The sequence below is a fragment of the Lissotriton vulgaris genome, chromosome 4_1 (genome assembly GCF_964263255.1).
Source record: "Lissotriton vulgaris chromosome 4_1, aLisVul1.2, whole genome shotgun sequence".
NCBI lineage: Eukaryota > Metazoa > Chordata > Amphibia > Caudata > Salamandridae > Lissotriton > Lissotriton vulgaris.
The window spans coordinates 500256613-500269143 of record NC_141691.1 but is presented as its reverse complement, the minus strand read 5'-3'; positions in this window follow the sequence as shown (position 1 = coordinate 500269143).

The window sequence follows — 12531 nt, the reverse complement described above, 5'->3', positions numbered from 1 at the left end:
GACCCCTGTCAATCCCGATTATTGCAGAACGAAACGCTGAACGGTAAGCGCTGACACACGCTTCCATTCTCGTTTATTGCAGATACATGCTATTTGGTTTAGAGCCGCACTCACGGAGGAAGCCTCCCCGCCAGCAAAGAAGCGTTTAACTCTGAGAATGGATGCGGAGCTCCACTAACGGTAAGGAGCACACCATCCGAATACAAAAGTCCTCCCTAAAACTTTATGGAAATGCCAGATGGACAGCGTTAACACACGCTCTCCAATTGTTTTCACAGAAACAACATATTAACTTATGAACCAGACCCCTGGGAGTATTCCCCCATTTTCTAATTGCGCAGGTAAGCGCATATACAACATAACACGAGTGAAACAGAGCATGACGAGCATGTATGTCTTTAAATGCAGCACACTTATTGTTTGTTTTTCCTACTTGTTTCAGTTCCACCCTCCCCAAATCACTCTTTACACTGTTTGGAATACAATTACCGGTCGGAGCCATGACCCAACGTTAAAGGTAGGCTTATAGCGGCTAGGTTGCGAACGAGGTGTCGAGCTCTTAGGATCATCATAGTCATGATTGTTTCCTTTCTTTTTGTAGTTGTTGTTTGGTCCTGAGGAGAACCCTGCCAGCTACAGGGTTCGAAACGCGTCGACCGACCAGGTCCCGGGTCATTCCCCTGTTTCAGTTGAAATAATCTTGCGAAACTAGTAGAAAGACTTTTTTGCTTGTTTTACAATTTGTACAATTGAATGCTAGATAAAGCAAAGAACGGACGATTCATTCATTGAACAAAAAGTTTATTTTGACACTGGGACCAGTTTGTTTGTTTGATTGTTTTGTATGAATGGACGGCCACGAATGTGTTGCATGTAAGTTGTGAACTCACTGTACATACCGTATTATTTGTTTATTTGTATTTCATGGTTGTGTGTAGATATATGTACATAGAATGTTTTGTATTCCCATGCACAAAAAACATGCATAACTGAATAGATACAAGATAAAAAAGAATAATTAAAAAGTTGCAATTTATAAAGCTAGTGTCCATGTTATTGTCATGTACACCACTGCAATAGTTTGTGTAAATCATTTCCTCAGCACTGGCAAGTGTGTTGTTCTGTTATAGTTTATATTGGCTCAGCCTTGCTGAGTTTAGGAGCCAAGACCCTTTTTGTTTCCTAAAGTATTTATGCAGCACTCAAACAGTAATAAAGTGCAAACACCACTCAAGAGAAATCCCAAAGCAATTTAGAACGATAGAGTAAATGTTAATCAATCAAATGACACCAAAGAAACAACAACTCAATAAGTAGAACAGGAGTTATGAATTTTTAAAGGTTATCGTAAAAATAGAACCAAGAAACACAAAGTGGCAATAGCAGTTAGCTGGTTGCACTGGACAGGGTCAAAGCCAAACATCCAGGTAAACTGTAATGGAGCACAGGCCAGATACAGTGACCAGGTTCATACTGGTGGAAAGTCTAATTTCTACCCTAGTCCAGGTCAATTGGGAATGCTTGGAATAAATAGAGTAACTTCAGAAGGATTGGTAGGATGAAGTGTGCGCCAGCCATGGCAGAGGCCCAGTGTGGACATTTTTTGTTTAACCCCTTTTGTGAAGCAGTTGAGGGTGTTTCTCTGAGAGTGAGAACTGTCCAGATTCCCATGCCATGTCAAATTAAAATCCCCCAGTAAAACTATCGGACCCTCCGCAAACCCCCCAATCAGATCCAGTGTGGTGTTCAGGAATGTCTGTTGTCCTGCATTGGGTGCATAGAGGGAATTAAATGTACAAAGGGTACCTTGGAGTCTCCCCTTCACCATTATGACTCTCCCTTCCCTGTCAGCTTTGATAGCTTCAGGTTGAAATTTTGCTGTGCTACGGAAGAGGAGAGACACCCTGTTGTGTTTGGAGCTGGCCAAAGACCTATAGATTAGGAGGTAAGCCCTGTGGCGTAGCCACAGTTCGTAAGTTTTTTAAGGTGAGTTTCCTGTAGGGCCACCACCACAAACTGTCAATTGTTTATGTATTCCCACATTTTTGTTATGCTTTTGGGTGAGTTGAGGCCTTTACCGTTCCAAGATGCTATTGTGGTCATCGGAAAGATTGTACTCTCCCTCCCCCACTATCAACTCCCCTATGTGTGTCACGGCAGTTACTGTTGTCAAAGTGGGATTACCCCTCCCAGAAGCCCCACTCCTCAATAGGTACCTTCCCCACATGTTGTTTGCTATTGCTATCCCTTCACCACCACCAGGTCCCTCCCCACCATAAAACAAATCCCCAACAGTTCCCGAAAAAAAAGCCAAAGGGCCACTGGGCCCTCCGGTGCTTCCTTCAGTGAGAAGAACAGTAGAATATTCGGCAGTACAGCCAAGGCCCATACACCCGACTGTCTTGCGAAAAGTACATAGAGGATGTCGTAAGAAGTTCTGTTTTACTGTAAACGAATGGTTGCGTAAGCCCAGTGATCTGGAGAGGAATTTCAAGTGTTCTGCTGCTCCGAGCACATGGCTGTACGCGGCCCATCGGCGCAGCCCCAAGGTTGCCCAAGAGAGATTGTTATGTTATGTTATATAGTTGCTTATAACGCGCACTGTTAGTCGAGACTGTCCTGACGCCAGAGAGGATTCAGATGTCAGCTATAATCAAAGCAGATGGTCTACAAGGCTTGCCTAAATAAGTGAGTTTTTAGATGTTTTTTGAAATATGTGAGGTTTGTCGTGTGCCTGAGAACGTCGGGAAGATTGTTCCACAGGTGAGCAGCTCTGACCATCAAGGATTGTCCCCCTAGACAAACTCTCTTGAATCTGGGGATGACCAAACGTCTCAGGGTGGCAGATCGCAGTTGACGAGGAGGATGGTAGAAGGCAAATCTGACCCTTAGGTAGGACGGACACGGGCCATGTAAGGCTTTAAAAGCCAGAGTCAGGATCTTAAAGTGTACTCTAAAAGCGACTGGAAGCCAATGTAACTCTGAGAGCTGCTTGCGTACGCTGAGTCTCCTGGGAATGTTAAAAAGGAGCCTTACTGCGCGTTCTGGACCACCTGCCATTTGTGAAGCAAAAAGTCAGGCGCGCCTATATAGAGGGCGTTGGCGTAATCCAGACGCGAGAGAATAAGTGCTCTGGCCACTGTTTCTTTTGCCTCTTGGGGAAGAAGAGGAAAAAACCTCCGGAGAGTGGTTAGGGGCCCATAGCAAGTTCCCGCCAATCGCATGATTTGATCCCGGAAGCATAAGTCAGCTTCGAACCAGATCCCTAAGTTCTTTGCAACCCCGCAGTCCCCAGTGGGGCAGGGCAATCCCCTGGGCCAAATGGATTCCTTAAAGGCCGCTGGAAAGTGGCCGTACAGAAGTATCTCTGACTTGTCCTCGTTACACTTGAGACAGGCCCGGGCAAGCCAGGCAAACACTGAAGACAGGCACTGCCGGACACCATCTGTACAGAGGTTGTTCTTGTCCCAAGTGAAGAGAAGTTGGGTGTCGTCGGCGTAAACCATTATTTTCGCACCCAAGCTCTCAGCCAAGCAGACAAGGGGGGTCAGATAAACATTAAAAAGCAGGGGACTCAAAGTCGACTCTTGTGGAACTCCTGTATCTACCCTGCTGTTCGATGAATGGTAGGGGGGAAGCCATATTTGTTGGAACCGGTCTATGAGAAAGGATTTGACCCAGCTGAGGGCCGTGCCCGTGAGGCCACTGTCCTCCAGCCTAGAGAGAAGCTGGAAGTGGGGAACCGTGTCAAACGCGGCCGAGAGGTCCACTAAAATTAGAGCCGCTCTGCCGCCCCCGTCCAGACATTCCCTAATGGCCTCGGTCTCAGTGCTAAATGAGGTACGGAACCCGGATTGGGCAGGATGTAGAGCCCCCGTAGATTCCACAAACTTCTCCAGCTGTCGAAAAGCAGCCTTTTCACAGACCTTGGCTAGGGCCGGGAGCAAGGAGAAGGGCCTGTAGTTGGAAATAATCAGAGGGTCCGCTGAAGGTTTTTTGATCAGTGGGAGGAGTTTTGCTTGTTTCCATTGGGGAGGTACAATACCGGTTTGTAAAGACTCATTAACCAAATCGGTTACTGTAGGAGCAATAACCTCCGCCACACCGCTCAAAACTCTAGCAGGGCAGGGGTCAGCAGGAGACCCTGACTTCAGAGCTTTAAGGATGGCCAAAACGTCCTTCTCTTCGACTTTTCTAAAAGAGCACATCACGTCTTTCAACTTTATGTAGTTGGATGAGATAGAAAGTTGGAGAGAGTCGGCTTGATCTCGGGCCCCCTGAACAGATATGGGGTAACCAGAATCAATAGGCTTAAGACTCTCTTGAATTTTGTTTTTTTTTCTATAAAGTAAGTGGACAGTTTCTCACACCAGCCTTCAGATATAGGGGCCGTCAGAGTTTCTGCCACTGGAGACGTAAAACTTTTAACAATAGAGAACATTTGTCTACTGTTGTTTTTGGCCTTGTGGATCCTGTCTGCATAGTAATCTCCCTTAGCCTTCTTAATTGCAGCATAGTAGTCTTTTTGCACTGCTCGGAGTTCCACCTTAGCTACTGGGCAGTACTCTCGCCTCCAGATTCTTTCCCGCTCCTTACAGCCTATTTTTAAGGTTTTAAGATGTTCCGTATACCATGGAGAGGAAGGAGAGGCTCTAGGCCACTTTGTACCTTTGGGCTGTGGTAACAGGCTAACCGAGGATCTGATCCATGTCGAGAAATTCTCAACCACTTCTTCTAGATTATCAGACTTAGCCGGAAGAGTATGGGTCAGGGTTACTGCTAAAGCTGGGATACAAATTTTTTGGGGAAAGGGGACCTGATTCTCTTTAGCTAAGGCGCAAGCCCTGTCCGTCTCCCAAGAGAAGCCTACCAAGAAATGGTCCGACCACGTAACTGGGCGAGGGGTAGCAGATGTGATATTAAAATTGGTATAGACAAGATCAAGGCAGTGTCCTCCAAGGTGAGTAGTATCCTGACCCTGTGTCCTAAGATGAGCTAGGGCGCATAGTTCACCCTGATCCCTGACCCCCGGGGCTGTGGGAACATCCATATGTATATTAAAATCCCCCAAGAGCAGGAACCGGGGGAACCTCAACGCTCTCTGGGCTACTAGCTCCTCCAGAGATTTAATAAAGGAGCCCAGAGGGCCCGGAGGGCGGTAGATCAACAGCCCGCCCAAGGTGAAGTGCGGAGAGAGAGCAATCAAAAATTCCAGTACTTCCCCGTCCTCAATGGCACCTGAGCATTCCTTTATCAGAGACCATTTGTCCCTATAAATTACAGCTAGTCCTCCCCCTTTGCCCGAACTACGATCTAACCTTGTTATCTTGAAGCCCCTGGGTATAGTCAGCTCAATCATCGGAGCGCAGAAGGTGTGTAACCATGTCTCTGTGACGAATAAGAGGTCAAGCGAGTTATCAATTATCAACTCGCGAACCTCCTCCGTATGCTTGACTAAAGAACGCGCATTAATGAGAGCAGCGCGAATTCTGGAACCAAAATCACCATTAACCAGAGGGGTAGGGGTGGGGGAAGATGTACTGAATTGAAACTGACATATAGGGCAAGCCCTATCAATGGAGTGTAGAACCTCCCATGGCGTACAGTTGCCGCACGAGTTTTTATTAAGGGAGTGAAGTAGATCTCTGCTTTATGTGATAGGGGAATCTGAATGATGATGGAGCCCTAAACGTGCAGCGCCTCTGGCCCTGTGCGCCGCCGTGGCGCGGATGGGCGCAGATGGGCTTACCTTAGGCGCACCTTCGGCGCAACATCGTCGCACCCGCTGCGCCCGTCCGCTGCGCTCCCGGAAACACATTTGCTTCTTATGCCCTGCCTCCCCAAAAGCGCTAGACCGCTAACTCCGGCCAGGCTTCAGGAACAACACAGCCCAAGATGGTGCCTCGCCCTCCGTTCAAACAGCACTGTCAGCTGTGGTGGAACGGGGCGAGGGAGGCCGCAGGAGGAGCGAGAATGTGCAAAAGATGCAGTAAAAAATGCAAGTATTAAAACCAGTGCTCAAACATAGTAAGTGGCAATTTTTAAAAATGAGTTAGGCGCCAGCATCTAAATCATGCCTGCGCTCACTGAGTAGCCTGACAAGCTTTTAGATGTAAATAGCGAGCTCGTAGATGAAGGATCAGCTCACACTAACACAGAACCCCTCCAGCAAGCCTCAGGCGCTGCCACCGACCTGAAAGGTCACCGTGAGCCCTGCGCTGCTTGTTTTCTTATGCCCTGCCTCCCCAAAAGTGCTAGACCGCTAACTCCGGCCAGGCTTCAGGAACAACACAGCCCAAGATGGCGCCTCACCCTCCAGTCAAACAGCACTGTCAGCTGCGGTGGAACGGGGCGAGGGAGGCCGCAGGAGGAGCGAGAATGTGCAAAAGATGCAGTAAAAAAAGCAAGTATTAAAACCAGTGCTCAAACATAGTAAGTGGCAATTTTTAAAAATGAGTTAGGCGCCAGCATCTAAATCATGCCTGCGCTCTCTGAGTAGCCTGACAAGCTTTTAGATGTAAATAGCGAGCTCGTAGATGAAGGATCAGCTCACACTAACACAGAATCCCTCCAGCAAACCTCAGGCGCTGCCACCGACCTGAAAGTTCACTGTGAGCCCTGCGCTGCTTGTCTTCTTATGCCCTGCCTACCCAAAAGCGCTAGACCGCTAACTCCGGCCAGGCTTCAGGAACAACACAGCCCAAGATGGCGCCTCACCCTCCAGTCAAACAGCACTGTCAGCTGCAGTGGAACGGGGCGAGGGAGGCCGCAGGAGGAGCGAGAATGTGCAAAAGATGCAGTAAAAAAAGCAAGTATTAAAACCAGTGCTCAAACATAGTAAGTGGCAATTTTTAAAAATGAGTTAGGCGCCAGCATCTAGATCATGCCTGCGCTCACAGAGTAGCCTGACAAGCTTTTAGATGTAAATAGCGAGCTCGTAGATGAAGGATCAGCTCACACTAACACAGAATCCCTCCAGCAAACCTCAGGCGCTGCCACCGACCTGAAAGTTGATTGTCCACATCCTCACCCGGATACGGTTCATTTAGGGGGCAGCCTGTTTTTTTAGACCGTTTGCCAGGACCGGGTGTCCCTCCAAGGCCATCCCGAGACCGCTGAAGGGCCTGCGCTGCTGTTGTCTTCCGGCACGGGAGGCCCAGAATACGTAAGCCTTCACCCAGATCAGTTATGTGATGCAACTTGTTTTTGTGCTTGAATGCCAGACCAAAACGGAAAGTCCAATGATAACGTGTGTTGGTTTCTCGTCGTTTGTAGGTGAGGTGCCAAAACAGCTGACTGCGCGCCAAAGTAGAGGGGGCCAGGTCCTGAAAATGCGCCCCTTTGTGGTGGGTGTTGAGGGCCTGCGTACGTTCCTCCATCTCCATCACCCTAGTGCCCAGTGCATCCACATCGTGCCTGAGTGTTGTCATCTTCTCCATCAGGGCAGCCTTGAGTTTATCCATAGAAGCGCACAGGTCTTGTTTAAGTTCTTGGCATAGTTTGTTTTTAAAGTCCCAGAGGGTAGCAATGAGGTCTTCCCTGGTGAGGGCCATTGTCTTCTCCTGAACTGTTGCAGTGGGTGGGGCGCTTTTATCAGTTGCTGCAAAGTACCAGGAGACTTTGTTTGTCACCTTCTTCAGTGGCATAGGGGCGGCGCATTGTGCGGTGCCTGAAAAAGCACTGAGCGTCTTCTCTTGGTAGTGACTTCGAAATTCTGTCCACATGCTTCTGCAGCTCCCAGATGTGGATGCAAACTTGCTGTTACTGGTTAGGGCCTGGGGGCCATCTTGGGCTCATGCGCCACGTGAGATGTGTCTAGTGACATTATATGCCGCGTCTAAGTAAGCAATGGAAGAGGGTGCCTGGTGTGTGTCTGCTCTCTCACTGCCACCGGTGTCGAGCTGGGCCCTCATCTCCCTGTTTGGGCACCATCTTAGGGTCAGGCAGGCAGCACAACCTCGGTCTTCTCTAGGCCTGATACACTCAGCCTGCAGTTCATACAGCACATGAAAGCTGGGTCTGGTCAGGCATTCACGCCCCCCCCAGCCGCTCACCGATGTCTCATAGTAAGTGCCCCCTGCACCTGCCTCAGCAATGTTGTGTTCTCCTCCCCAGTTCTTCACCCCTCCTCACCGCCAATCCACAGGCAGCGGGTCTACTTCCTCGGGTGCGGGCTTCTCAGTCAGCCATGCCCCCCAGTAGTATCACCAGATCTGGGGTGCATGATGGGCCAATCGAGCCGCCGCCAGTGCCATGCGACAGTGGCGGGTGTTCAGCATGGCACTGTAGCTCCGATCAGGGCCGGCCCACGTGCCATCTTGGACTCGGTCTCAGCCTCTCATCTCGCCACGTATCAGCAGACTCTGCAGGTCGAAGGGCTGTCACCGGATCTCCACAATGCGTCTCCTGTAAGCACAAGCTGGTACCGAGTGGGGCCATTTGGTTAGCGGTCCTCTATTTGTGTTAGAATCAGCTCTGAGCAGCCATGGGGATCAGGAGCTGAGAAGGTTCACATCCGTCCAGCCATCTTGCATTGGCCATGCCCCTTCCACCCTTCGCTTTTTGACGCTGCCCTAGATTTAAAAGGCTGAGGCAGCACCAAAAAGAAAAGCCATTGAATACCAGGCATTAGAATGGCACAACTTCTCCTCATTTTTTGCTTGTTCCATGTGTGCTGCATTTTTCAGCACACAAAGAATGTGCAAATCACAATTATTGATTGTTTATGTGCAGGAAGGCATCCCTTCCTGCACGTAAACCATCGTCTCTGCAGCGCAGGCACCCTTGCAACATGGCAGCAGGGTGTCTGCGCTGGCAATAGGCAGCTTTTTTGTGTGCCAGCACTAGGGGAAACACACAGGTGCGCAGTATGCTTTTGAAGATGGTGCATCACTGCATTTAGAAAATGTCGAAGCGTTGCGCTGCCAAATATGGGGCACCTCCGCGCTCTGACATTTTCTTGTGAAAGTGCCTCAAGAGCTTCTGGAAATCTATGCATGGCAGGAGTACCCTCGACAGTCCTTTTGAATGAGGGTTTTGACGCAGCATGGGCTCAAAAGTGACTGAGTGAAATATTGTAATTTCACTCAACCGCTTTTGCACCGGAACGAAATCCCCCCACCCCCACCAACCCTGTGCAGGAACGCCTACTTCTGGGGCAGGGCTTTACAACGTGACGCATCTCCCAGATGCGTCACATTGTAAATACCCCGCAGCATGGCGCATCTTTTGCGCCGCCGCTGTGTCACAAAAGTGACACAACAGCGGTGTAAAAGAGGTGCAAGGGGCTTGTAAATCTGCCCCTAGGTGTAAATCTGTGACCATGCTCCTGCACAAACTCGAATGTCTTAAACCGTCCTAAATACCTAGAAAGATAGACTTATCGAATGCTCTTATTTTTTCCACAGTTTGCCGAATACAATTAACACGAAACAAAAGGAAAGAGAGACAGGTGAAGGAAGAAGCTCCGCCAATCCAGCACATGCATAGCTAGAAAAAGAGGTAGCCTCGAAACTGTCCACTGGGAATCTCATATGTTGAAGACCTTGAAAAGATGTTCGTTCTGAGAACCACTCAGCAAGAGAAAATAGTAATCACTTGTAATCAGAGTGGTACTTGGACTGGCAGGACTGAATAACAACTCTGACGACAGGAGAAAACTGAACAGGATGATCATTTAACCCTGCATTTAATATTGTTGCCTCTGATGCGCAAATTAGTATTCATTGCTGCCCCATCCTAGTTGTCAATTAAAGTTCAAGTTCAAGTTCCAGTTTTTGTATAGCGCACTACTCACCCAGAGGGTCTCAAGGAGCTTGAGGGGGGGTGGGAGCATTACTTATCGAAAAGCCAGGTTTTAAGCTGTTTTCTGAAGGAGAGGTGGTTCTGTGTAAGGCGGAGGTGGGTGGGGAGAGAATTCCACGTTTTGGCCGCCAAGTAGGAGAAGGATCTTCCTCCCATGGTGGGTCTATGGATGCGCGGGATTGCGGCGAGGGCTTGGTTGGATGATCGTAGTTGTCGGGCGGGTGTGTAGAAGGACAGTCGTGTGTTGAGGCATTCGGGTCCTGGGTCGTAGAGGGCTTTGTGTGCGTGGGTGAGGAGACGGAACAATATTCTCTTGTTGACGGGGAGCCAGTGGAGGTCTTTCAGGTGACCGGAAATGTGAGCGTGACGGGGGATGTCCGGAATGAGTCTGGCTGAGGAGTTTTGGATGCGTTGAAGTTTTTTCTGTAGTTTGGCTGTGGTTCCGGCGTAGAGGGTATTTCCATAATCCAGTCGGCTAGTGACCAGTGCATGGGTGACTGTCTTTCTTGTTTCGGTGGGGATCCAACGGAAGATTTTTTTAAGCATGCGTAGGATGTTGAAGCATGAAGATGAGACAGCGTTAACTTGTCTGGTCATCGAGAGGGAGGAGTCTAGGATGAAGCCTAGGTTGCGTGCGTGATCTGTAGGTATGGGTGCTGTGCCCAGGGTCGGTGGCCACCATGAGTTGTCCCAGGCAGAGGGGGATGGTCCTAAGATGAGGACTTCTGTTTTGTCTGAGTTTAGTTTTAAACGGCTGTTTTTCATCCATTCGGCTACTTCTTTCATTCCTTCGTGTAGATTGGTTTTGGCGGTGTTTGGGTCTTTGGTGAGGGAGAGGATCAGCTGGGTGTCGTCTGCGTAGGAGATGATGTTGAGGTTGTGTTGTTGCGCGATGGATGCGAGGGGACTCATGTAAACGTTGAAGAGGGTGGGACTGAGTGATGATCCTTGTGGTACGCCGCTGATGACTTCGGTGGCCTCTGATTTGAATGGGGGAGGCGGACTCTCTGGGTTCTTCCGGCGAGGAACGAGATGATCCAGTCCAAAGCTTTTCCTTGTATTCCGACGTTGTTGAGTCGTTGTATGAGGGTGCTATGGCAGACGGTGTCGAAGGCGGCGGAGAGGTCAAGTAGGATGAGGGCAACTGTTTCTCCGTTGTCAAGTTTGGGTTCTGGGGTCCTCCAATAAGAACTTGGCTCACCTGTCAGACTTTTTTTTGTCTGGTACAGATGTGGAAGGTTCTACAGCCCTCTCATTTAGAACGTCTTACTTGACACAGTGCAACAGGTGCAGTCTTTATTAAATAATTATCAGTTTAACTGTTGTCCGCATGGCCCCTTTGGGTGCTGCGACAAAATGGAATTTAAGTGCAAAGAGATGTTTTAACATATGAGTGTGTTTTATTTGTCCACATCCCTTCTTCAGCTGTTTCTGCCAGGTGAGTTCCATGATGCTTCTCGTGCCTCCAGGATGCTTTACTTCTTGGAAACAAACTCCAGACATGCTTTAATCAGCTGGGATGTGCTCTTTGTGTTTCCTTGTCAGGGGTCTGCTTCTTCCCACACACTGGGCAAGTAGATATCGCTCTTCTTTCTACTAAGATTGTGGCCTCATTCTTAAATCTTGTCCCAGGCTGGAGGAGGAAAGTTTTTTGCATATACCTGTCCATGGAAAATATCTCTCTGGCTTGGTGAAAAGAATTTCCTCTCAAGGTTTAGAAGATGTAAAACTTGCTGGTTCATGGAGAGCAGTATTTGTCCTACTTTGGAGATACTTGTTGATAGCCAGAACTAACCAAAAGACAAGCGAGTGATTGAAACACTCCACCAGGCGGTGTAGAGTATTCTTGGGGTTTCTTCCCATGCTTTCTAAGCTGGCAGAGAAGAGTCTGGTTGTGTATAAGACCAAAACATCCGATAAACATCAGTGGTTCACCTAGCCCAAATAGTCTCATAAGACCTATGGTCTTAAGCAAATTTGAAGACCAAACATTACATAACACATCAAAGGCAAGTATAACAATAGGCCACTACATAGCATAGTAATGCTATTAATGTATTATTTATTATTGAGTCTTCTTTTTTTGTTTATCATGATCTAGTGTTCGCAGATAAGTGAAGGAAATTTGTAGTGATAAGGGAAATCATAAAAAAAAATGCATCACCTCAAAACATCAAGAGGCTAGATTCCTTTTAGCATGTTGTTGTTTTGAGTTAATGCATCTGTTTATCGAACAATGTATTACCCAGGTTCTCGACAATTGTGGGTTTCCCTTGTTTCATAACATAAGGCCAAAACATGGCACCTTGGCTAAAATATCTGGGTTACTTAGTGATGCCCATCACAGCACAATTGGGAAATGAGTACTTAGGGAGTGTTGCAAGGCAGATGTTCTGGATGGCAGATGTCCTCACATATTTCTCTAATACACCGAACATCTATAGAGTCCCTACAGTAAGGCCACAGGGAGAGGATGCCCTCAGGTTGTAATTTCCATAAGATGGACAAAGACAACCTGAAGGGGAATCACCATTTTGTGCAGATTATGTTTGAGTTCCTCAGAGGACACCTTTTATCCTACACCAGGTCTCATAACCCAATGTGTAACATGCCACACAACAACACACAGTGCACTCCCTGGAAAAATAGTAGTCCAATAAGGGGGTCTACACAAATATCACAGGAGAAAGATGGTAGATACCTCAATGGTGGCGGTCTAGGTAATAA